This window comes from Anopheles gambiae, chromosome 2 (genome assembly GCF_943734735.2).
Source record: "Anopheles gambiae chromosome 2, idAnoGambNW_F1_1, whole genome shotgun sequence".
In the NCBI taxonomy this organism is placed as follows: Eukaryota; Metazoa; Arthropoda; class Insecta; order Diptera; family Culicidae; genus Anopheles; species Anopheles gambiae.
Genome location: NC_064601.1, coordinates 13,374,213 through 13,401,162, shown reverse-complemented (window position 1 = coordinate 13,401,162; position 26,950 = coordinate 13,374,213). Strand labels below are relative to the sequence as shown.

At 47.5% G+C, this 26,950-nt stretch overlaps 1 protein-coding gene across 1 annotated transcript in view; it reads right to left on the bottom strand.

Annotated features, from left to right (window-relative positions):
• Positions 1-26,950, bottom strand: part of LOC1281113 (connectin) — a 95,871-nt gene that overhangs the window by 45,783 nt on the left and 23,138 nt on the right. The window contains exon 2 of the mRNA XM_061644433.1: positions 11,421-11,655. The gene's annotated coding sequence lies outside the window, so the exon portion shown is untranslated. The remainder of the gene's footprint in view (positions 1-11,420; positions 11,656-26,950) is intronic.

Below are 26,950 nucleotides of genomic sequence, written 5' to 3'. Positions count from 1 at the left end.
AACCAATTTCGATGAACGTTAAAGTTTTCCACCGTGCACGGCACGGTTCGTTAAAGTGCTCCTAGTAGTAGGGTGGATAAAGTTTTGAAATCCCGACTCCGGGGTGGATAAAAACCTGGGCGAGATTGGGATGTTTGAACAGTTTGAACAAGTTCCCCCGGGGCCGTATCGAACATGTCTTGAGATGTCGGTACCTAGGGTCGGTAGTGTGAGTAGCGTTGGTGGGCTTTTCGTTTTGTGGGTGTGTGTGTGGGTCCGCTCACTCACATTCAACTCGGCTTGCTCCATATTCAATCAATTGCAAATGGAAGCGCCACGTTTTTTGTTCTATTTTCGCTCTATGTTACACTGCGTGAAAATAAAATAGCACCACAATGATTTTTTTTATTGTAGAGAATGTTAAAATAACCTGTTGTACACCTTTCATGCACATTCATTTAATATACTGATGGGATATTTTTAAATTATGCAGGAATATTGCTCAAATGAAGTTTCATTGGCCGATAAATGCAGAATCAATACTAAGCTGTGTTCCAGTTTAGAATAGCTCGTATAAATTGTGCATGATTACCATTTAAGGTGTTAACAATTTTGTTGTATCAAATTTTGCAACAAATCAAAACATGAAATACAGGGTTTCCCACGATTTATTGGTCAGTTTCCATGATTTTTTTGTGCATTCTCACGATTTTTTGGTCGTGTCCCATAGATTTTTGGTTCGTTCCCATACTCTTTGGGTATTTTCCGATTGGATATCAATACAATTGGACCAAAAAAATCTGGGAAACGGCCAAAAAATCGTGGTAACGCACCAAAACAATATGGGAACCTACCAAAAATGAAAACCAATACGGGTTGCTAATTTCTGTGGATTTTTCGGAAAGTATTTTTTTAACAAGAAAGACTGTGCACTGTGAGACTCTTTCTGGGTGAAATTATGGACAAAATTGATGATTACGATGTGTGACAACACCACTGAGGTGATAAACTTAAACGCCGAAATGCATAAAATGCACAAAAAGTGTCGTAAAGTGAAAAAAAAACTACATTAAATTATCTAGATACAGCAGTTTGGCACACAAATAGTTCTAGAAACAGTTTTAAAATACGAATATATAACACTCGTGTTTAAAAATGTCTTTACAAGCATGGATTAGACTACTTAAGTCTGTATAATTTGAGGACATTCACTAGAGATCAAGTATCACTCGCTGTAATTTTAATGTTTCCCATACTTTAGTATCAAAGTAATGTGCTTGAAAGGAGTTAAACAGGTTATTGAAACATTCTGAACTTAAAAAACCTAAATTAAAAACCTATATTTGCCGAAAACAAAACATGCTAGTGTTATTTTTATTTCACACAGTGTATGGGCTTGTTTAAAAATAACAGCGAAAGCTGTGTCGAGTCTTCTGAAGATAAAGCAAAGTAGATGCTACACGGGTGGAGGGTGGCCCCGGTCCGACACTCAATTATTTACGGCCCAGGTTCGCTTATTAGAATTTTAATTAATTTCTAACGAAGGCTGGAGCAATATTTTCATTACTGGCAATGCTTTTCATGAGAGTATCTTGGTAACAATTTTTTCCCCCATCGTGTTTGCATCTTTTGCTCACCCATCTTACGGGGGCAATGGAAACCTCTTGCTGCGCATCGTAGCCGGATTGCATCGCCTCTTCAACCGGGAGGCAGCTTCCGGGAGCGCACTTCGCGGGGCGCTTCAGCAGATAAAGGCAGAAGAAACGTGAACGGAAACGGAAAATTAGTGTTCCTTGGTGAAAGCACTCGGAGCTTCGAGAAAGTAGAAAGAAATCGCTGTCTTTTATTCCTTCGACCCTGCCCTGATGGTTCGGATTCGGTGTTGCGATGCTGTGAGCTGGTGATGCGGAAGCAGGTTCTTAAGATCCTGCTCGTTGTTCGCTTTTCTTTCGCCCACACGCGCGCGCGCGCGCATTTCTTTGAAGAATGGACGCACACACGTACAAAAAAGAGGGAATACAAAAATTTCCTGCTTCGTGGGGGCAAGTGCACACGACAAGGTTTCGACATACGGGGGTTTCGACCCGAAATCCCAACTGCAACGAGGCCCAGACCATGTGGGTAAAAACGGAGGAAAGAAAGAAAAAAACTCCCCGGATAAGCTTCCGACGCGAATCGACTGACGTGGCCCGAGACGTTCGTTAAGACACTTGCTGACTTTCTTCTGTACCGGGGGCACTATGCTTTTATTACCGCGCGAAAAGCTGGTTTCCCTTTTTTTAGTGAGCCGAAAGCACTGTGTATGTGTATGCTCGTTAGTGGCCCTTTGCACGACACGACCCCGGCACGGATATCATCAAAGGAGTTGAAGGACGCGAAATGCATTGGTTACTTGCTGGGGAGGGGGGGAGGGGGGGATCGCTCCACCGCTTTTATTACAAACAGTTTCGCTCCATTTCGGTTGATCTTGTGCTTGAGATTTTCGATCGATCGAGGCGCAATTTGATGGTTGCCAAGGGGCCAGGAGAGCAGGAATTGACTGAAAAAGACACACTTTTGTGCTGCACGGCGCTGGGTGCCGGAAGTGGGTCCTGTTTTAACGTTTCACCCGAAAGCAAACGACCAAAAACACACACACACATCGTTCCTTTTCGGCACGCAATTAATGCAATACGAGCGTTCTTTTCATTGCGAGAGGAAAATTGAAAATTCTCTGCAGTGAAAATTTTTACAACACACAAGCCCGGATAACTACTTTCCACAGGTTTCCCGCATGCCAGTAGCGCACCCCAGGCGTACCAGAGTTTTGTGCTGATTTGAGGTTATGTTATGGGAAATCGATCCGGTGCAGCGAAAGGATCCCTTTCTCGCCGCGATGGGGAGGGGTAAAATGCCCCGGGTTTTCCCGGGCAGCGTAAAGCGAGATGAAATGTTTCAAGCACCGGGCAGAATCCGACGGGGCAGCGTCATAAAATGAATAAAATTTTATTGATGATAATTTCCCAGCCCAACTTTACCCACCAACGTGTACCCCGTACGTGACCCACTGCAGGAGTGTGGATCGAATTGGCTGCTTCAGCCCGCCCCTCTTACGTCCTGGTGAGCTGTGGGAGCCACAATCCGGGCGCCCCAGGGTAGTTGAAAGTTGAATTGAATTATTTCGGAATTAACAACCCCGTTGATGTTGGTTTCCGCGTACTAGGAGGGGGTTTCCTTTTTTTTTTTTGGCACGCACATTAGCGAGGTGGGTTGTTTTTGGCCACGGCTGTGGTTCGGGAGGGTATCATGTTTACAAATGCTTTTACCCTGAGCTTTGCCATGACCCGCAAAATCGATTGAATGGTTTTTAAAAAGTGATACGAATGTGTGCGGGTGGGATTGTGGGATGTGTGTTGGATGTTGAAACGTGAGCTGGGATGCATCCGGTGGAAATGATTAGGGAAGTAACATGGGAAGTAATTGAATTGAGCAACTGAAGTAAATGAGCCAAACTTAATTACAATTAAACATTATTGGTAGCATCATGGATCGTATGATCTAAGCCGTAACAAAGCTCGTTATCGTTTCAAATTACGGACGGGTCGTTCTTGTCAAGCGTAGGAATGTCTAGGCACAACTTGACCTACTGCAGCTCACGGTGTTTTACCCGGAAGAGGAATTTAATGCGTTGAAATCATCACAAAGCTCCTCTAGAAAGTATTACTGACTTTGTACAGTTGCATCACACCTTGTCCTACCTAAGCTTCTAATAGTCACAAAAGCCTCTCTTAGAAGGCACGTATTTATGATGCATCCTTAGGATATCTTTCTTCACAATATCACCATGTATATCAGCACATCTTACTGTGCTGTCATCAGTTATGTTTGGTAGACATTGTGTGATGTTGTCTATTAAACAAGCTTCAACACAACTATGCACACACACACACACGCACGATTACATGCGCTCAATTGCATTGCCCAATACTAGATGGATCAATTGCCCCTTGTTGGTGTCCGCAATGCATTCCCGTGGCTTATCGCATCAAACGATGCAACGGATTATCGGCAACTCCCGTCGGAGTCGGTGCCGCAAAAAGCCTGCACCACACAAAGTGCACCACTTCTGCACCCGAGCGAAACCGTTTGACTTTTGACGTGGAAAGCTTTCTTCCTTCCGCAGTAAAACCCCCCGCCGCCCACGTTACCAGGACAGCTCACGCTTGTCGGATATCGAAACGCTTCCCGCACTGCATTTTGCACCGACCAATGATCGAAGCAGCTTCGACAGAGTGGTTGAATGGTTATCGGAAAATGGGGAAATAGCTAGCAAAGAAATCGCACGTGAGTGCACGAACCGAGCGGAAGTCGCACGAAGAACCACCCTGTCGGTGAGAGTGAAATTCGAAGAGCGTGCTTTTGTCGGTCCCGGGCAACGTACCGCGCGAGGCCAATTGGCTATACTCATTCACAATTCACAGCAGCAGCAGTTGGCAGCCAGACAGGCAGGAACTGGGGTTTTTTTGTGCTGCGTCTGCCCTGTCCCACAGGGTTCCCGGTACACCCAGGCCACCCGAAGTGTAATCGGCTTATTCCGGTTGATTTTGCGCTTGTAAGTAACCGTACTTTGGCAGGGTGTTTTTGCTTGGCGGAAACGGAAGGCGCTCATGTTGGGGGAAGCGAAATTCGTGTTGCTTCCTGCGCAGAAAAAAAAGCGAAACCCATCGAGCGGATGTGTCGATGTGCTTTCTTGGCGCTTTTCTTGCACTGTTTTTTTTCTTCGTTTCTTGAGCTCTTTCGTTTCACTTCCTGATGGACGTCGTCGGTGTTGCTGGTGGACCTCGCACGTACGGGGAGCCATGCAGTTTCTTGCACTTCCCACTTGCAGTGAAAAGTTGTTGCATTTTTTTGTTTTGTTTGAACACGTCCAAGGATCAAGACTGCCAAAGTGTACCTCGCGGGAAATCAATCTTCGCTCGCTGGAAACTTGTACCGACCGTGCCTGGACGGTGACGATCGGTGGCGCTCAACGAGGTTTAGACTTCTTAGCTGGAAGAATTACCAAACGATTCTTGCGTTTTTATTGCTGTATCGCTCGCGCTACTCATTGTAACAAGCATCCTTCGAGGAATGGTTGGCAGCAAATAGTTTGAACTTTTGCCCCTCCTCCCACCCCTCCGTCCCGTCACGTACCAACCCGTTTCCAGGGTGGTGGATTATTTTCATTGCACCCTTGTACCATCCACCCGCGCCGAATGCGGTGAAACTTTTCAGCATGATACTGAGGAGCGAGACCATTTTGCGCGAAACCGAGCGCCGTCTTGAACGGCGATAATGGCCGACGGTGGAAGAAGAGGTTGGGGAGAGGGAATGGATGATGTGTCTGTTCACAAACGATTTCTGTCGGCTAATAAATTGATCCTGATGGATCCTGGAAACTTGCTCTTTGTTGTGTGTTTAAAGAGGAATGAAATCGGTTCCGAGAGCGGCAAAGCATAGTGAGCTTTTGAAAGGGGGGTTTCTTTTTTATTTCAATCAAATTATGCCGGCAACCGACACCCAGTGGGAGTGGGGTGAGTGTATGTGTGTGATGATGCGTTAAGAAACAATCCCATTGATGGTCAATTCTTTTGTTCAACTGTCCCAAAAAAAGTGGAATGTTCATTGCGAATGCACACATCCCACTCAATGTAACGGTCTGCGTTGAGCATTCGGGAGGGGAAGCTTTTGTTTTTGCCAAGCCACCAAAGAAAGCTAAGCGAGAACGGTCATGATTTCGTAACATCGTTCCAAAGTGCCTGCCCAAATCTTTTGTGAACCGAAATTGTCACAATACGAAAACAATCAGATATTTCGCTCGCTGGGATGCTCTGGGTTTGGCTTCGTCCCCGGAGGGCAGGAAAGGGCAGCGTGTACGAAGAATCGAAATCCAATTTTTCTTCAGATCCGATAACGAGGCGCCCATCCGATTTGGTGCAGGGCATTGTCCATCCGGGAGGCAAAAAGTGGACGAACTCGAAACAGATGGCGGTTCTAGGGTGATTGGAAATTTATATATGTTTTCCAACCCCCGGGTAACCAAAGAGCTGAATTATTGGAACATGCGCTTGTCCAGGCGGTCCAGGTCAGTCTGTGCCTGGTTCTCGCACCCAAAGCTTTGGGCGAAACTTTTCGTCCCAAGGTTTTGGTCCGGGACCATGAGATGGGATCTTAACGCAGCAGGTTTAGCCCTCTTTTTCTCGCTGTTTTGAGATACGACACAATTCTTTATCTTTCGTCCCTTGAATTGATGTCCGGTGCCAAGGCGAAGGGCACACCCTGAACAACGAACGAAGCAGATCCGATAGGTAAGATAGTAAGCTAGTGTTTTTTCCGTCTTTATCTGTTTTTTTTTTTCAAGAAAGCAGACCGTCTCTAGGATCCGTGCAAAACCTTTCGATCATCCCGAGCGACAAAAAGAGCGAGCCCTGTGCGCGCGATTGTGATCGCAATTACTGGCGCTGGAAGATGGTAGCCGGCCAGCCGGCCGACCGGGACCGGGGATAATCAACAAGAAGTCACCGGATGAACCGGCACGGTCCACCGGTTGATGGACCGGCCCGCGAAAGGCGTAATTGGAAACCGTTCCAAAACGGATCGCTTCATTTACCACTGATTAAGGATAATGGAACGGACGGAATGGCACAGAACAAAGGCAAGTGAGAGAGCAAATTGTTGGAAACTGCGGGGAAAATGCCCCCGCTGGCTAATAGTGCGCCGGAGCGTGCCCTTACCGCGCCCGTCCCTCTGCTCCATGGGGCTGAACAATTAGCGAAGAAATGTTAGCCTCTAAATGAGCGAATGCTTTGCGAGAGTCATTTCCGTCCGGGCGCTGTTGGAAGGTGTGATGCTTAAAGTGTCCGGTTTGACCGTAGCGTTCAGGTGCAAGGCGAATATTCCCCGTTAGCCGTTTTCTATTTGTGGCTTTGTGTGGGTTTTTCAATGAACTTTAGAGAGCGCACAAAGTTTTCCTCCTGCTTGGTATGTGGTTGAAGCTTAATACACTTGCTCAACACTCTCCACTCAAGAAACCACCCGCTCCGCTTGGGAGGTTGAGTTGGTTATTGAATTTTGAGGCCAAAAATCACAACGGAATTCTTCCGAGGAGAACCTTACGCCCTTCAGCTTAGAAATTGGTCACCCAAGTGCGCAAATGAAACTTCCCCGAATTCGTATGCGAATGTCGAATGTGGTTACTCCAACAATTACCAGGCTGGGCGCTCTTATCGTGCACCTGCCAGCTCACACTGATTCACATTCTCGGAAAAGAAGCAGCTAATTCTTCTTGCTTCTGAGAATGAATCTTCCTGCACAATTGTCTACCAGAACTGTCCTGTTATATCTAGCGTGAGTGTACAGGGAATCAACCCTACGCCAATCTTGAACCACTAACAGACATCCTAGCCGCTTGCCGTCGCCGACTGGTTTTGTTCGTGCATCAGAGCGCTCCAATTTCGAGTTTTAGTTCGGGGGTTGATTTCTAGGAAAGAACTCGAAACCGAAATACCACACACACCACCACTAGCGGACGTTCTGTGTCATTAAACCGCAAAATTGCAGTCATCGTGCGCATTGAACAGTCATTCTTGTGCGATTGCACCCATACCGTACGCCCCGGCACGGTCAAGGTGACAGACGTGCAGGGTCTGCTTTATCGCCTGTCGCAAAATCGAAGCAAAAAAGTAAAGTCCTCCCGTCGATTATCGTTCATTTCTGGTTCACCTGGTGAATGTTATGAGTGCGTGATGAGAAATTTAAAATGGAAAAATGCATTGCACCCATTGTTGAAGGTGATGCAAGAGAGGGCGAGAGAAAGAGAGAGCGAGAAAGTGGGAACGCGAATGAACGAAATCGTTTTTCCCACTGTCCATTAAATTGGGCCAATTGTCAGCCTGCGGGCAGTCCCCTTGCTGTCCCCTTTCGCCCAGAAAACCGCCAGATCCTACTGGTCACCCGATTGAGCAGGGTAAGGATTACGTGCTACGCAGATAGAGGAATGTGTCCCGCTAGCCCTTCCGTTTGGCTCTCGGCTGCCTGAACTCGGTACCCCGGAACCAGCAGCATTATGATGTTATGAAGTTTAAAATTCATGAACCGTTGCATATTGGAGGATCGCCGTAGTAGTAGTGGTCGTGCCCGGGCTAGGGGTGTCGGGTTGGGCTGAGCGTTGGTTAAGTTGATTAAAAACGTGCCGGCCTGAGTGTGCTGTCGCACTGTCCGGGGAAGATTTATGTCTCCATTTGCCAGGAGAGGGCTTTGGTGTGATTTATTGTACAGATTTTTCGCTTGAGAGGCCAACCCAGAAGCCAGACCCAAGATGCATCGAGATCTCATATGAGAAAGTCTTAAGCATGAAGGAAAATGGAAAGCATTTCATCAAGGTTTTGAGCAAGAATTTGATAAAGGTCATTAAAAGTGTTCCATGAGCAATTTTAACAGTGACAGTGATCTCCAGACTAATGTCACCATGTATCTTCTCCAGCTCATTGAAGTCCAGTTTTATTGACGCATGACGAGTGCGGAATTAGCATAACGGAGCCGATTCTATTCCCGGAGCTGTAATGAAATCATTATCCTCACCGGTTGTGTGCCTTGATGGACAACTGAGCAAGCAAGCAATTGCTGGCATTTCTTGGGAAGAGAGAATCGACATTTGTTCATTTTCTTGGTGACATTTCGAAGCCAAAGGCGTGCGCTGTCGTGTCTTAGGACCTTAATTAACGTTAGAACACACTCTGCTCAGTCTCGAAAGCCTACATCGTACGTGAGCATTTTTCGCAATCACGAGTTTTGCGGAGGCCTTCGGATCGATGTATTAGGGCGCTGTACATGGGAAGATGGTGGAACAATTTCATCAACGAACAACCTAGTAGGCCCATGATGGTAAGCTTTTAATCTCCCTCCCATTAGCCCGAAGGCGACAGGCACAATCCATCGCAAAAACAAATCACTACGAATCGAGGTAAATCGGGACACGGGTTCCAGCATGTCCTGGATGACAAATAAGAATGTTGTGGTATTTCATCGTGTGCTGGTGCTGGTTTATTGCGTGCCGCCTAATCCTTTCCTGTGTTCTTTCGTCAAGGTGTAGGCCAGCGATTGGGAAGCCATTTTTCTGAGCAGACTCCTTGCGAAGGTGTCAGCCCTGCTGTGCGTCTAATCAGCATACTCATCACGGACCAATCTGCCCCGTACGTAACGTATCGATTGGGACCGCAGCATAAATCACTGAGGAAGGCAGGCCACTTGGGTCTTCTTTTAATGCCTTCCGGTTGATCTATGGTAACCGTCGTCCTGCTACAGGGGTACACGAGATGATGATTGGGTCGTTGGGTTGCACGTCAAGGGCCGGCTGCGTTGGATCTCGATGTCGGCGCTAGCAGCGTCGTCGACATCGTTTGATGTTTGCTAATAAGTTGACCTAGGTGGACGGATGTCCTTTCGCACGCGGCAGCTCGGGGAAGTGTAATTTCGCAAGCCGACCGTGCCCATTCACACTGTTCCGGTGAGGGTAAAAGAGCAGCGGCAGAGGATGTTTTCAATAGCAAACAATATCTGCTACCGGCAGAGCTGATACACCGCTGCGACATGTGGAATCGTGTAATTGCATGCCACCGTGCAGCACCCATGTGAATGGTAAGACATCTGAAAGGGTTAGCCAACCGTCGGACAGGCGGCGGGTTGGGCAAGGAAACAAGTTCACGTGGCAGCGTCAGGAACAAAACGACACTGGGTCTTGTAGCGTTTCCGTCCAATGGGGTCGCATTGTCAGCGCTGCTCCCCGGAAGGCGACGAGGAAGAATTAATCGTTTCTAATATCCTCATAACCCGCCGGGACGGCACTGTCGGCAGAGCTCATACCTTCCTTCCTATCTCGACCGAGGGTAAGGACCGTTCGAGTCGTTCTCGAAAATACCTCCTTGCTACCTTGCTGCTGCTGTTATTGTGTGGCAGCACAGCACTGGTGGCGAGCTGGCAGCAGGTTTGGCGCCGACTTACATAACCTAACACCAGCTCCGACACACGGCGTGCTCGGGTACATGGCACAGCATTCAAACTTAAACTATCCGTATCAAATGGCACATAAACATGGGCATCTAATACTACGGCGGAGGCGATTGCACAGTGAGCTTTGCTGGTCGAACGGCGGATAAAACTTATAGTGCGGTAAATATTAAATTTTGAACTACATCTACTAGATGAATCCTTGGCTTAGCTTTTCAATATTCATTTCCACCGCTTTGAAGATGATTCTTTCGACTACTTCCTTTTTCTGCCTGCATCTTCTGATGCTTTTGGCCTATAGTGTTTAGGTGGCTCAGTGTGCTCCCAGGCATTTGGTCTACCATCCACGCTAGCCCGACCGAACAAAATCATCCGTTGTATCGAAATTGATGTTAGTGTTTGAGCCCCTTCAGCCAGACGCAGCCTGTACGGGATCCGGGTGGGCGTTTGGGCCGGTATTGTGCACGTGCGGTAAAAGATTTGCCTTAAAATAGGTCCCACCGGAGTCAATTCCCGGCTCTGCATGAGGCAACTGCCGGGCACGGGCAGTGACACAAACCTTCGGTGCACAAACTTGCCCGCTACTCGGAGAGCCCGGGCGTCGGTCCTTATGGAGGATTGAGTGTATCATGATCACCGCAACAAAGGTGCTAACAAAACATACTGTAAGTTGATACTGAACAATACCAAAACCCCGAACGTTCAACTTCCAGCAGCGGCAGGAGAGTTCAGATAATCATACCTTCGCTTGGTGAGCGGGTAAAGTTCAAGCTCCCGGCTCGGTATCGCTTCTCGGAGCATCAGCAATTGCACGGATCGTGTACCGGGCGTTTGGTGCCGATGGACCTCCCCTTCGGTGTAAGTGCGGTTACCGACCAAGGCCCAATCGTTACGCACTAGCTCAGCCCCAGTCCCGGGCCACATCGAAACACATCGTTTGAAGTGGTGTTTCCGATGTGTTCCGGCGTGGGATTTGAGGCTGAATTCCCCCTCGATCCGATGTCCCCGTTTGATGCAAAGTTTTTGCCCGGGAAAGGTGGTCAGAGGTTTGCCGTCTGTTTGCGCTCTCGGCTGGGCTGGACCTTACAATAGGAATATTATTTCTGAAAAGTACTGGGGGACCCACATCCCCCACCCTGGAGAGTATTCCTTTTGGGATGGTTGATTAGTTTTTCCAAAATGCGAGTGCGAGCTACTGTGTGTGTGTGTGTGTGTGGTTTCTGTGGACTGGACCTGGGAGGTGTGCTGTGTTTTTCGAAAGGAATAAAAACTTTCCTCAATGGTACTCCATTATCACACACTCCTAATGATTGGGATAAGGGTAAGCCGGTACTGGTTTCAACTTTTGCCTCGGAAGGCTTTCTCTCAGCGGTGGGTTTTTGAGTACATGGGAGTGGTTTTACGAAAGAACTACTTACGTGATTGCCTGCTGATATCTTCTGTCCCTCAGCGTCGGTGTTGTTTTTTCCCCCAAAGAGCGTTCGTTTGATGTGTGTAATCTTACTTTTTCTCACACTTCCGGATGCAATTCCTTGCACGAGACCAGCCTACAGCCTCACTCACCTTTTCCACACACTTGCGCAATATTGAGATTATGCTGTCAGGCACGAGCTTCAGTTAAACTTTATAGTTTGTGTGTGGGGGTAGTAAAATCTGCAATTAAAAACAGAACAGTAGTAAGGTCGGTTGCTCCAAGAACTCCACTCCGTTCGGGCTCCATATCCGTTGTAAACCCAAAACACCCATGTCAAACAATTGTAATTATCGACAGTGGGAGGTGAAATTAAATGGTAGAATGTTGTCGTGTGTGGCGTACCTCCTGCCTGGAGAAAAGTGCTGTAAGGGAGGCTATAATTCCTGGTTTGATATCGTTGTTGCTCTTCCTGGGTGCTTTCACTACAATGTGTGTGTACGTGACACATTCAGGATACGCACTGTCAAACCACCAAAGGACCAAAGGTGTAATTAAAAGTAAATTATGAGCCGGGAGCGAAAGAGCCGATCGATGAAATCGAAATTGACCTCCCGACGGTCCCGACACCCGCCAGCTGGGCCTGGGTGCGGATACCGGTTGGCCTCCGGTGGGTGTGCTCAATCAATTTCATACACCGGAAGGGACTGGATTTTTTCTTCACCCATGTAGCTCCTGTCACTCCTGCTCGCTCTACCTCTCATTCTGTTGCAGTGGAGAATTCGTGGTGTGTTATTAGGAGTTGATGTGGTGGGATGTATTTGTGGAAAAATATTTGGACTTGCCTGGTGCTGGATTCCCGAAGGATGCAATTGATGTGGTTTTGAAAAAAAAGGATGTGGAAATGAAAAGCGAAAACCGTTTCCATTGAAAGTGCCGCTCTGGTGCAGTGCAATAACAAGCGGTGCTTCCGGTTCGCTCAAGAGGGATTATTAGTTGAATTGATGACCGGAATTAATTGCAGTGTCTATTGTCTGTCGTTCACTTCATAGTGCTTTTTTCAAAATTAATTCTGGTAACACTTCAAAATAAATACCAGTTTTGAAAATGTTGGGAATGAATTTGCTAGAAAAGAATCTAGAATTGTTTTACCAGAAATAACTCAACAAAAGAAAGCTTATCTAGTTTTACTCGACAGCAATATGTAGCCGGTTGCAGGAATAGACGTTGCTTGATATGTGATTTCGTTTCAAGCTAATCCGAATGAAGTGCAAAATTCTGCAAAGCTGCAGTCTTTGTTATTTTGAAAATTTATCGAAATCGCTCATAAATATCCCATAATCTCCAACAAATTGATGCAAAAATTGGAAAATAAATCTCTTCATTCCAGCACCTCTCGATTCCATCAAACGGATTGTCATAGCGACCGACCAAAAATCTCACTTTCTACTCTCAACGACGGCGAAACGAACGTAACAGGAGGAAACTATGCTAATCCACTCCAAACACCACTCACCAGCATCGGTCGATGGTTGCATCGCAATGGAAACTTGAACAGTGAAAAGGATAACTACAACACAAAAAAGCTCTCGATTCTCGATTTTTGAAATAAAAAAAAGCCCCTGTTGCACCCAACCTACGCGTACCGGCGCATCAAATATCGATTTAAACGCGCTGTCACACAGCGAATGCATCGCGGTTTGTCCACCCGGGCGATAATTGATATCGAATATTCTGATCATTTTTCATAAACCCCAACACAGCGTCCGTCACCGAGCGGTGCTCTCGGTGAGTGTGGAACTCCGTCTATCTCCACGCGGCTGTCGATGATGACGGTCTGTCACGGTTTGCGACGCGCGTTTGCGGTTGCGGTTGGTTGCGTTGATTGATGCTTGCCTTGACCCTTTCAGCGGGGACGCTTAACAGGACACTCTCGGGCACACGTGTGGGCACCCCTGCCGTGTGCAACCAAACACGGCTGACAGGTCGTTTCGCTGGTATGCGTGGTTGGTTTGGGATGTGTGTGTGTGGGCATGTCTAGGTAGCTTAGGACAGGTTTTCGATCACTTTTTGATGATATGATGAATGATGTCGGGTGCACGCGAACGAACGTGCTGGATGAAAATCTATGAAAAGCTCCTGTCGCGAAACGAGGGGAGCGTTCCCACCATTCCGAAAAATGGTTAGGAAAAGGTAAAACGCGCACAAGAAATGGTTTTTGACGGTTCGAAATTCTTTGCATCCGGCGCGGATCAACGGGCACGCATTGAAGCGACCCGGCTGATGATTTGAATGGAGCGGACGGAGTAAATTGACACGGGAAGTTCGATGACGCGCTTGAATCGATTACCGGGACACGAATCGGGAGCAAGTGGGCAATGAAAATGCATTTCTTTTGATTATGCAGCTGCAGTCTGTAGGTGATGGTTGGCTTATTGGACATCATTTTAAAAGCGTTTACTATGTTCGTTCTTTTAAAGCTGTTTTTAAGGAGCGCTTAGGATCTAATGGCACATTGAGATATGTTTGCATGGAAGCATTTTGATGTATGACCTACTATTTTGTTTCTCAAAACACTTCCCGAAGAAGAATATACATATCCAAAAATGCCAAACTCAAAGAATACTTCATTTAAAGCCAATAGCACAAATTGCAAGCATATTTGTGGACATTAAGCAAAGCTGAATCCTACAACTGACCTAACGCACACTAGCAAAAACACATCTCGTACGCACACTTTCTGTCGGGTTGTACGAAACGGCGTGCTCTTTTAGATGGAAACCTCTTTACCACAACTCAGTTTTAACCGAACCCGACTCACGGTCCCAAATGTGTACGATCATCGTGTACCGGGCTGTTGTATCCTTTTTCCACGCTGCGTCCACCATATCCAATGCACACCGGCCTATCTGGCCCAATCGATTGTCCCAAATCCGTCTGCCGAATGGCCGGACGGGGATCTACGTTAAACGAAACGTACGCGTGGTTTTACCTGTTTCGAAACCTTTTCTTTTAAACGGTGTGTGACCCAAAATAGCGTGTTTCCACCAAAAAACCGTGTTTCCGAGATACCTGATCCCAGAGCCTTGCGAAAACAAACTCGCCCACACACACATATACACAGCCAAAGCATAGGTAAAAGGACGAAAAAGGCCGAAAGTTTGTCATGCCGGCGATGATGACGAAGAAGCTAAAGGCAGGATCCATCGACATGTTGCGCACAAAGCCAATGTCAGCGAATAACAGAGAGAGAGAGAGAGAGAGTGGTACGGCAAGGTGCAACGGTAGGGAGCGGTAGGGTTTGTCCATTGAACGTGCACATGCTTGCAGCTGACAAGGATCGCCATCCAGCACACAACATACCCCGAAAGTGGGGGGTAGCAGAGGCAAGGGCCCACGATTGACTGGTTGACGGACAGCTGCGTGGAGTCGACGTTTGGCGTTTATCGGACCAAGGGAGAACGAACAACTTTCGGTGGCTTTGCACTTGTGGACATGACCGATTTTCGTCAGCCTGTCCTTCCCAGAGTATGTATGCCTAACGACACACACATATATCGCCATCGTCAGCACGGGATCGATCTTTTGTTTTCGTTTTCGATAAAGTTCCCGTAAAACACGCGTCCGCCCGCCGGTGAAGGCCATGTGGCTGGTGAATGTTTGCGCGCGTTCCATTCTTTCATCCCTCCACGAGAACGCATTTTCGGTGCATTTGCACATTGACGCGGAGGCGGACGGCTATGTGGCAGGGTGTGGCATGAAAGGAGGTGGCGCAAAAACTCCTGGAACTCCCCCGGCGCACAAAATAAGAAACAGAAAGGGCCACACATTCCAAGCAACCGCAAGACGACAGACTTTAGGCGGAGTTTGGTGCCATTTTTTTGTGTGTGTGTGCACATTTTTCCCTTGGTCTTTTGCAACTTCAGACAGGAATGCACAATGGCAGCTGCAGAACGCTACGGTCACAGGGCGCAATCTGGGCTGAACGTTTTGTCACAGGCAGTTTGATCCCTGCCCTCCTTCCCAAGGGACTTCCACCGTGCTTATGCGACTCGTGAGGCTCTTTCTGGCACTTTTTTGGCTTTCGGGGCTCCTTTTGTCCAGCTGGTGAGCACTGGTGCACTGGCACTGGGTTGCGTCGAGGGAAGCTGGAGCCGTTTGTGTAGCAGCAACAGCCCAAAGCAGCAACAGCCGCAAAACAAACGGCTTCTACTGTTCGGCGGGGTTTTGCAATCGGAAACCAACGGCTGTACTGTAGATTGTTGGCTTATTGTCGGGGCGCCCGAGGGTCACACAACCGTACCAGGGAAAGGTGTTCTGAGGCGAAAATGGCAGAGACGAGAGAACAATTCTTTGGCGGGTTTCGGGTTTGTGTGCGAGCGAGCTCAATGAATGACATTATTTGCTAATCGGAGACGTGGTTTCGATCGAGCCTGGTTGACAAAAACGAGGCACATTGGAAGGAAGTAATTAGACCACACAGGGCAAGGATGCAGCTGCCAGGATGAAGATGGTAAACGGAGCTGCTGCAGCCCTTCAGGATAAACACGGATACGATAATCCCGTGTGTTTGGTTGTTAATGCGTTTTGTTAAACTTTCGGCTTAGACCGAACTGGAAGATTAATTGTTGCAGAAATGAACTGGAAAAGCATTGAGCCCTCTAGAAAACCAGATCGTGCATGAAAATCACAAAAGATTAAATGTGTGCCCTTGCTTACCTTGCGGCTGGCACCCGAGTATCGAACAGTCACTTGCGAAGCACAGCACGGCACTGAACCAGGGGACGCCCTAAGGTTTAGGGGGTTTTTAGGTAAACTTCCTTCCCGAAATGTAGGTTACGTTCGCTGGAACCGGTTACACAAGGATGAAACTTTACGATTCCGCACGACTTTGGGGAATTGTCCGGCACACGTCACTCCCAGCGGGGATAATAGGGATAGTTTTTATGACGGGAAAGCAAACGTGCCCCAAAACCGAACCGGTCGCCGGGTTAGGATGGCTCGATGTGATGGCAGCAGTGGAAGGATGGACTCGTTAGCTGGGGCCTTTTTGCCGCCCGCCCAGCAGGCCATAATTGAGACGCATTAGCTCTCGATCGTATTATCGGTGACCATCTGCGGAAATGGTTGAAAAATGTGAGCAGAGCCACCGCTCACGGCTAGCCGCCCGGTTCGCCGCGCTGTGGTGACCAGGCAACCCTGTGCCAACTGCGGCCAAGAATGTTAACCCGTTCCTTTGCGGGCTACATTTTTCGTTGCTCCCCAGTGTGTGCGTGTATGTGTGCTTCACAGTATGGAGACGGTGCCAAAGGATCCGGTTCTATCGGTCGGCTGGGCTCGGGAACGGTTTCGGTCACGCAGTCGATAAATCACCGCCCCGAAAATAGGTGAGCCATGAATTAATTAACGCTCGAGTGGATTCACTTTACATGCCGAAGCTGTCAAAACTCGCCACACGTGACCCCGTTATTAATGATGGTGAGCCGGTACCTTCAGCCAGACTGTGCCGACGGCATCCCGGCAGAACATCTGCAAATCAGGATGCGAAATAAGGCGGGCAGCAGAAACGAAAAAATACGCACAAGAAAATACACCCCCAAAAACACAGGGAACAGATTTTGACCTTCTTGTCCCCCTTGTCCCCACCCTTTAAAACAACTCATACCCTTCCCTCGGTAAATGATGCGAGAAAATGCCCGGCTGTGTCAGCTCGGAATGTCGTTATCGTTATTTGCTGACCGGTGACGGCACCAGGAGAAGCGTCCGTGCGACTTGCTTTTTTTCTGTTGTGTTGGTCTCCACTTTCTTGGGAAAGGGAAGAAAGGACTAGGAAAAAGGTTGTTTGTGTTTTCGGGTCGTCCGTCCGGCATACAAATTACACGCGCGCGCTCTCTCCAGGGCTCTTCATCGCCTTTCCGTACACCGGCGCTTCTCCACCAAAGGGCAAGTGTTTAAATTTAAATTTGTTTGGTGTCACTCCCAACGGGGTGTGGCGGGTGGGGCACATTGAGAGCAGAAAGAAAGGGAAATGCTCAGTAGGGAAAAGGGGGGAGAAACAGCGGAATCGGTGGCGCCAACCGAACTGTCGGAAGCAGCGCCAGCGTAAACGGAAACGCACGCGGTAGAAATGGAAGTGTCGGTTCCGAGTCGCCGTTTGATCCACCAGGTTCCAGGTTCCAGCGGCAGTCGCTGTTCCTTGTGGCAAACAAGTAGGAGGTTACGCGCGAGCAAAGATGAAAAATTGACGGAAGTGATGCTCGTCCTATGATTTACGGTGGTTTTTTGAATTCATGGCAACCGTGTGAGGGTGTGTGTGGTTGTTTGGGGGTTGAAGTGATGTATGCGTTGTGCTCGGGTTGAAATATTAAACAATAAAAAGGCGTTAGCGGAAAGACAAACACAATAACGATAAAGATGTCATTTAGGATGAAGTATTGGTCGTTGGCAATGCAATGAAGAAGGTGGAAGGGTAAAATAGACAAATAGAGGAGGTTTATATTTTTCAATAACTGTCAGGAGTTGAGCTGTAAAGCAATTATTTGTATGAAATTTGTGGAAGGCAGCAAATGGGCCACTCTTTTGTGATCACGTTCAAACGGGTTTCAATTGAACTTTGCAACGCGGAAGGCTCGTATCGTTCTTATTTTGGAGCCTCATAGCCATAATGTATGTAATGTAATGTGGGAAAGAGCGGTCCCATGGTACAGTTGTCAACTCGAACGACTCTATCACATGCCCGTCATGGGCTCATGTCTAGAATGGAGCAAGGATTGACTATCCGACTAGCGTGATAAATGAATTAAGTCTTGCAAAGGCCTGTATATAGGCCGGCATGTCCGCGTAGGACTTTACGCCAAATAGAAGAATGTATGAAAATTTCTACAAAGTACGGTTAGAAATAGAAACAAACTGTTCTTTATCATTCCTTTTACCAGTCTTACCACTCGCTCTAAACAGCAACGCTCATTGTTTTGCGGCCACAGAAACCTTCAGCCCACGCATTGAATGTAATTGAATAGTAAAACGGCTACAAATCCATGAGCCATAATCCAGGGCCCAGATTGCCAAACCGAAAGCAAGCCTCTGTGATGCTTCTGCTGCTGCTGCTGCTGCTGCTTAACCCTTAATTTGTAGCAAACGTTGTTTGACAAAACCACCCACAGCGTTTATTAATTCTACTCCGTCGGTTCGAGCGCTCGAGCCCGAAAAAAGCGGAGAAAGGAAAAACCGTCAGCGATTTTGGGGGAGTGGGAGGGCACCCTGCGGGTCGCGTCTTAGCGTCAGCCCAAGAATCACGACGCGGGCGTGCGAACAACCCCGGTCGCCCGTTGACATTGTGCCGGGTGAGATCTGCCTCCGCTGGGAGTGTGCGTCGGATGCGTCCCTTCGTCGGCTTCATTAGCACAACGCGACACGAAAAGCGGGTCCCAGTATCCCCAGTGCAGTGCATATTATGTTGGGCGATGATGTTGCCTCCGCCAGTTCAGCCCGTTGCGTCAAACCGTGTCGTCTTTGTTGGTTGCTTGCTGTGTTTTTTTCTCTCTCTCTCTCTCTTCTCTTCTCCACAACATACCCGTGGAGTGTGATATTGCCATCTGGTTTCGCTTAGCGGACGGTTTGAATCTTCGCTCGGTTCCACCGCGTATGTATGTGTGACAGAAGGGAGAAAGGGGGTATGGTGAGACCTGGGATGGGATAAATTATTTATGTTGCCGAGATTTTTCTTGTTCCGTTTTTCCTTGTTTACATTATTAAAATGTCATTACCAGAAAGGCGGCCGCAGCGCTCGCGTTTAGCGTTTTCGAATTTGGGGTTTTTCTGTTTCCGTTTTTTTTTCTATATGTATGTGTGTGTATGTGTCAATTCCCATCCTAGCAGTGTGTGTGTTTTTCAGTGAATTTTTATTGTATTTGGGTGCTTGTTGTTTTTTGTAGCGTCTTTGTTTGTATGTTGCTGTGAATGGAACGTATTGTGGTTCCAGGTTTGTTCCTAGCTGAATCATGTTGTGTCTCACACCGCAACGAAAGGAGTGTGATTGAAGTTCGAAAAATGGAAAGAACATTTTATTTGGTTTTTTCTCTTGTTTTTTTTTTGTTTGTCCCAATCAATAAGCAGTGAACGCACTCTCGATTATCTAATTAAATCAATCCCATTCCAACTGCAACTATTTACCACACACACAGTTTTGATACACAATATCGTTCCACGAAGCAATATGCAGCTGGAAGGAATGCACGTTAACATTTTTAACGAGTTTTTCGATTCCGAAGCCTGGAATTCTGTGCTGGATGGATGTACAGTAACAACGTCTTTATGCTTGTTATTTCATGCACCGATTGATGATCAATGCATTAATTAAAATTCTTTCCCACATGTACGCGTGCGAACGCACTTCCCGGAACGCCGAACTGATGTAATGCATGTGCAACCAGTTAAAGTAAAGCAAAAACTTGACAAGGACGGGTCGAGTGATGTGTACGTGAAATTTGATCCGCCAATAATACAGATTTTTTCGAAAAAAAGCAAGCTATGCCCACAGAGACCACTTTTATAAAGTCTTGTTAAAGTAATTATTTTTAAACCTGCTCGGTGAGACTCGTTTATAGCAATTGAAGGGAGAATATATCCCCCTGGACTGGATTTTCAGTTCCCGGGTTAATCCTGTGCCGCAAAATAATAATCAATTTTCGATCCCCGACAACCGCCACCGCATAATGAGCCAATTTGCTCCCTGGCCTGCCGGAGAACGAGGGGGGCGTCTTGTCATTTCCATATAATTTCGCCACCCTCTCGGAAAATGAACCGGAACCACCAACCCTGCCAGCCGTCCTGCCGAGCCACCATCCACAAACACACACACCGGTACCACTGATAATGATTGATGAGATTTCCAGCGCGTCTTAAGGCTTGGCGTGGAGCTCGCCAAAGGATGGTCGTCGTCGGGGCTAATTGGAAGCAAACGGCCGGGCCCGCACCAGTCGGGTGGCACATTTTTACCGCCCGTCAAGGACGTCGAGCGGCTTTGTTAGGCTTAGTGGGTAGATGGTGTGGGAGTTGGGGGGAGGGGGAGAAAGAGGGAAAGACTTTGACTTAGGGCTGACCTACTCTATCGCACGCTCGCCGAACGATCGTTATCTTTTGCGCCGCGCGTTTGTTCCTTTCGGGGGCGGCCAAACAACGGGAGCGGCTCACGTGTGCAGGCGGCGGTGGTATCGGCGACTACTTTGTAGTCAGTTTTGTTGCTACAAGCTGCAAACGTCAAGATGTGTGTTTTGGATAAAATTGACAGCCAGTATTATTAGCGCAACGCGGCGTGTTGCGTGAGCTGGTTTTCGCTTGCCAGGTTGGCCGTGGGTAATTCCGAAGGTAAAATGTGGCACACAAAAAAGGTGTATGTAATAAGGCGTGATGGTGTGTGTGTGTGTGTGTTCTATTCTCTATGCTGCTCCTAGCTCAGCATAATCCCTCGGGATCCTCGCGGGGATTAGGTCACACTGGGTCGATATTTTGGCTCAATGTTTGACATCACCTTACGGAGGCGCGTCCGCAGCGTGTGCCAATTCCTTTGAGCAGGCGGCGCTGGCGGTGCGGAAATGTATTGTAAGCTTTCCCGGGGGAAATTATTGCGCCCCGCTTTTTCCGGAGGTCTGACCCTGAACATGCTTCTGTCGGGTAGGAAAGAGCGAGTAATTGAAAAATTAACCTTGTGCAGGCATGGAACATGGGAACAGGATTTCCGGCGAGTGTGGCTAGTCCCGTGCCGTTCGCATCATATTGCCAATTAGTTTCATTTTTGATGATTTTCCCTAGCGCTAACACACACTCGCCTAACATTTCGATTTGAAATTGAGCCTAGACAGCGGGTGAAATGTATCGTGCACGTGTGTGTTTGGAATATTTTTACTCTCGCTGCATTCATGCTTCCTATTTCTGGGCTCACAATGTACAGCGCGAGCAATATCGATCGCGTATCGCTTGCAAATTGTGCCCGGCCTTTGATAAGGAAGGGGCAGCTCGCTCTATTTTCGATGGCCAACAAAGCTCGAGCGGTCGAGCTTCGGAATGGCAATGGGCAATAATTGAATATTTGCATAATATCAATGCTGCAGGTTTAATGTTGCACGGTCCGGCTTGGTTCTGCTGTGTTTGGCGGCGAACAAAAGCCCGTAGTCCCGTTTTTTATTTGTGCTTGCTTGCGGTGGGGAAGAGGAGCGTAAATCATGTCATGTCTTTTAGAACGGTTCGAGCCGGTTAGCATAAACTGTGCGCTGGACTGGGTTGCCCTCACACGCATGCCTTCCATGCAGGCCACATTCCACGTCAAAGTGCGTCTTTAAATAATTGGAATGTTTCAACAAACAATGGCGTACCATTGTAGGTCAGGCTGCTAGTTTGTTGGACGGGGGTTTCAGCGGCACTGATGTTTAGGTCATGCACTGGATTGTTTTTGGGTAGAATGTTGCTGAAATGGTTGGCCGATGGGTTCGAGTTCAGTGCACTTCTCACTCTTGATCGGTACACGCTGGTACTAGATCGAGGAGATGTGGAAGGCGTGCGATAAGGCAGGTTAATGCAAAAAGTTTCCTTCCGATAGTCCGAGTATGAAGTTTATGTGACTTTAAAAAAAGGATAAAGGATAATAAATTGATGAAAAGTAAAACATAATAGTAAAAGTTAAAAATATTGTGATCCATAGCAAGGTATTATAATCTGCATAAAATAAAGGCATAACCATGCCTCTTCACTTTACTATGTTTTTCATCAGAGAACTATTTTCACTTCAGTAGAGTGTTTGGAAGATAATTTGAAAACATATTTGAAATATCTCGTTCATCCGCATTTCGACGCATTTCTATGTAATTTTAAATCCATGCAAACAATACGGAGTTAACTGATTGGATATTGTTCTGCTTTTCTTATTGTGTAGTGTCAATCCAATAGGATTAGCATTTCACATCAAAATCAGCTGTTGTACTGTCAATCAAATGCCTAAACTCTTTTAGTTTATTAGAAAGTATGCTTGTTGTGATTATGTTTAAATTTACTTCAAAGTTCCCCTAAATGTATGCAACTGATTCGCATTTATAACGTTTTGAGCACATTTCAAAGTCTACGTGTGATTTTAACACAAACTTTACCATCTATGAGCTACTCAACTTTCGGCAACAAGATAGAGACTAAATCATGCCAAGAAATGACCCTACCCACGAATGCTGTAAAATGGGGCGAAAAATATAAGAGTGTTTTAAAATTCCTATCACAAATCAGACAAATCATAGAGCATTGCTTTAATATTCTAAACAGCCAGATAAAGCCCTAGATAAAATTGCCCTTCGTCATGGCACCTTAAAGTTTTTCTGCTAGCGTAAACAATCTGAACCTAATCTAGGGTGACATTCGTATCGATTTTTCACGCTCCATCATTTACATAACCTTTTTTTACAGCAAACGATATCTCACCCGCTCACTCGCACCGGCAAGCACACCCTTAATACGACCCATCAGTGCAGAACGAGCTCCAGCAATACTTCCCCTGGTGCGAAAGGCTAACGGGTTAAGAAAATGAACCGTCCGGAGAGGAAGAGAGATTTCCCGTTTTTTTATGCTGTCAACCCCAAAGGTGGGGAAAATCGAAACCGAAACCTCCGTTTTAAGCCAAGGAAACCGAGCGCTGTCAAAATCCTGCGAGCTACGATTACGGCAACACATTCATCTAATCCTCGGACGGGCAGGAACGGTGAACGGATTGGCATTTTGGAAGAGCGCACTGATTTTCGCCCGTCTTGACTGCTACGAGCTGCTTACCGAAAGGGGCCCGGCTAGCGAAGCGGAAGTTCTGGTGTCACACACCGCGACGGGCTTCTTCCCCTGCTTCCCCCATTCAACGAGCGCGATGTAAACCCAACGGGTGGAACAATTTATTCCAAGCTCGTACGGGCGAATGTTGGGCCACGACCTCCGCCGTCCGCCGCTTGGCGCCGCGACTTACCGCATGAGCGATTTTTGAAATATTCAACGCTATGTCAAGGGCAAGCCCGGAAGTGTGTCCTGCTTTTTTGGCCCCTGTCTGGTGCAGGAGTTGCTTTGCCCTGTGGTGTTGGTGGTGAGTTTCTTTCTGCGAAGATTACCCACTAAACCCTGGCGTAGCGGATACACGGCAGTAGGCGGCGGTTCGCTTTTCTTGCTTCATTTCTTCGATGGCATGCGAACTTTTTTTCTTTTTTTTTTGGCAAGAGGGAAAAGAAGACGCAGGTTGCAAGTAGATATTTTACACAATCCTCCTAACATTACATCCAACACCTCCGCCTCGCTCCTACCGCTTCGACGCTGTTCATCCGTAGGGCGCCCGCGGTCTCGCGCACCCGTGGGATTTCAAGGGTCGTTTGAGCTGTCACGGCAAACACTCACGGCCTCGCCCGATTGCGGGCCCGATGTACGACATTTCCGCGTTCCGCGTGCGGGGAGCACATGGGTGCGGGTAGGTGGTTCCCTGTTTTCCTACTGCTCCGCTGCCACCAACCGCATGCATGCAAATGAGAAGTAATGGCGAGGATTTGGCGATGATAAATATTGAAAAGCCATGTATTTTATGAGCGAAGCGTAAGAGGCGTGAAATTAGGTGTAGATTATTTGCTTAGCATTCATTCGTGTGTTTTTGCGTCTTTTTTTCCATTCCATTCCATCTCCCATCGGGCCTAAACAACGATCCAGCACCGAGGGACGTGTGTCTAGCGTGTGTCTAGGCTTGGCGTTGTTTTTTTGCTTTTTGGTTCACCTTTCGGCATCCGATGCGGGTGAAGAAGATTACCTTTTCAGCACGATAAGAAGGCTGGCCCCGGTGCGTATGGTAATGATGTTGGCGAACGATGATGGGAGCGGCTCTTCCACGAAACTCACCTGAGAGCCCCGCTCCCATCCGAAGGATATCAATTTCATCAGCCCGGTGTGCGTGATCGTGATGAGCTGGTGTGCTGCTGCTGATGCTGTAATGGTGCCGCTATTTTCTATTCAATTGCTTTTGGTGCGGCATCCCTCCCCTCCGCGACAGCTGTGCGCGCTGTTTATGATAATATAAACGATTTCATTTTTCCGCACGCGCGTGTGCGAGTGTAGAATTTCAAATTACCCCGCACCGGTGATGGTGGGCCGTTTATTGGCCATGGTTGAGCTGTGGACGGGATCGTGTAACTCTTTTACATGCGACCGGTGTGCTGCGTGTGTGTGTTTGTTCGCCACGCGTGCATAGTGTCACGGCGTTTCATGGCGGAATGAGATTAAAATTGATCGAACAGCATCACAATTGGCATCACTGTGTTATATATGAGATCGTGGCAAGTGGAGCGTTGGCGGTGTGCTCGGTAGAGGGCCTTCTTTTCTAGGAATAAATGCTCATCTTTTAAGAGGCTTGTTTATGGCGCTTTATTGTGTTTACGCTTAGTGACTGCTCTGAAGGATACAGAAAGTTGGAAGCGTCACTCTTTATTCTGCTGTAATTTGCTGTTTTTTTCAATAGGATAGGATTGGAATACCTAAAGCAATGTAATTTATGATCCTCGTTCTCCTTGCTTTTTGTTTGGTCGAGATCTGCAACAACTTGCAGTAATATTGCATACCTTCAGTACACGTAACGCTAGTTATGGCATGTTATCGATGCTTCACGCCTAAAGCTATGCAATCTGCGTTTCAAAATGGGTATGTTAAACCCGCTTTGACAATATGTGCTTTTTGCTGCTTGTTTTGCTGCATAAGTACTTCAAAATGAATCGATCCTGACGAAAACAAACTAAAGCCTTAATTTACCGAAGTTTAATCCATTGTTACTGTTGCAGCACCGACGTATTCCATCGCCACTTTCACACGAGACGCAACGGAATGAAAAACAATGCACTCAAAAGTGTACAAACACGCACAAAAAATGCCTACACATCCAGGTTTAACAAATAAAAACGATAGATGATTGATATTTCCCCCATCCTAGCCCATTCTAAATGCGGCTATCACAGGGGAAATGGTAGAAACAGACGATTCGCCAAAACAAAGCAGAGCAAAAAAGCAGTAGCCATGTTTCAACTCTCATCGCACTAGCCATCAATAACACTGCTGAAAAAAAAAAAACGGGAGAGGAAAAGAAGGATAAATCAAAAACCCATTAGATTTCCAGTCCACTTGAGCGAGCCTAGTGCAATGCAGCGCCGGGCACCCATCGCTACACAAATCAATTGCAGAATGGGTTCGCGTTTTTCCGCACAATTAGCGCACGGCGGCGGGTGACCAATTAAGCTGGGCACTGATTTATGAGGATTAATTTTTGGTTCGCATCCCATCTCGAGCGTGAACAGGGCACAGGTAGCCCGGTGACGATGGTACAATGTTTATACGGCTTGAAAAGAACGACCAGTTTACAAGAGACCCCCTTGAGTCCATCGGATCGCCGTCTGGCGGTGAAAGGTACGATCGAAGCGCGGGCTGCGTGATGTAACAAACCCAGATGTTTCGGAAATGCACATGACACTCCAAGAAACAAAAAGGCAATAAGGTGGTACGGGGAAGGGACGTACAGTAACCACCAAAGCCGAAGCTACAACTTGCAGCCGACTAACCAAAAGCCGCGCATGATTTGTATGATTTACGATGCGTGCATGGATGAGCCGTGTTTGCTTGGTTAGTTTGGCCTGGTGTTGTGCTGTGCGCACGTTGGCCTGCCTTAGCGGTGTAGAAAACAAAAAGACGAAGGCTACCCTTTTCTCTGTTTGGAGCAATTCTTCGGAAACCCGTTGCCTGGATGGAAAAGCGAGGAATCAAGTTTCCCCCTGCGTGTCTAAACAGCGACCGAGCCTGTGCGACTTTCCAGCGAAGCAAACGCCACAAACAACAACGTCAACAACGATTGAAGGGAAGATCGACCGCCCGACAAAATCCCGCCCGGCTGGCTGGTCGGTGTGCATTATGCTGCGTCGTGTTTGGATAACACCAAAAAAGCCCCACAACTGATTTCAGTTTTATCCCCAATTTATCAACATCATCAACGGCGTCGGTCTCTTTTGCACTGTCTTGCAGCGATACGCCGGGGTGTTGTTGCTGTCGGGGGAGCTGCCTCTCTCTTGTATGCGATCCCCAAACCCCGTATGCCCGTGTCCGGGCGTGTGCGAACCCCTTTTATGTGGCGTGAGCTGTAATATGAAAACAACAACATGAAGGGGAAAAACATCGTCAAAATCCAAAAAACTCCATCCCCGTTTCGTCCGAAAAGCATGTGCATCACGTGCTGCATGGTGCGCGGTGCAGGCGTTGCATATGACGCACACGAGATTAAAAATAGATCAATGGTAACGCCTGCTACGCTGGCACGCTTAATTTTCGACGAACCAGCAAAACCAGCGAGAGAGCGGAGGAATGGTACGCACCACAACTCACGATGAAATGGAAAAGTAAACAGGAAAATGCACCGCCCAACCGTTTTGTTCGTCCCCGCTGGAGGGTTGGAGCGCATGTACCACATTTTAAATGGCTGCATGTTAACATTTCTGCGAACAGTAT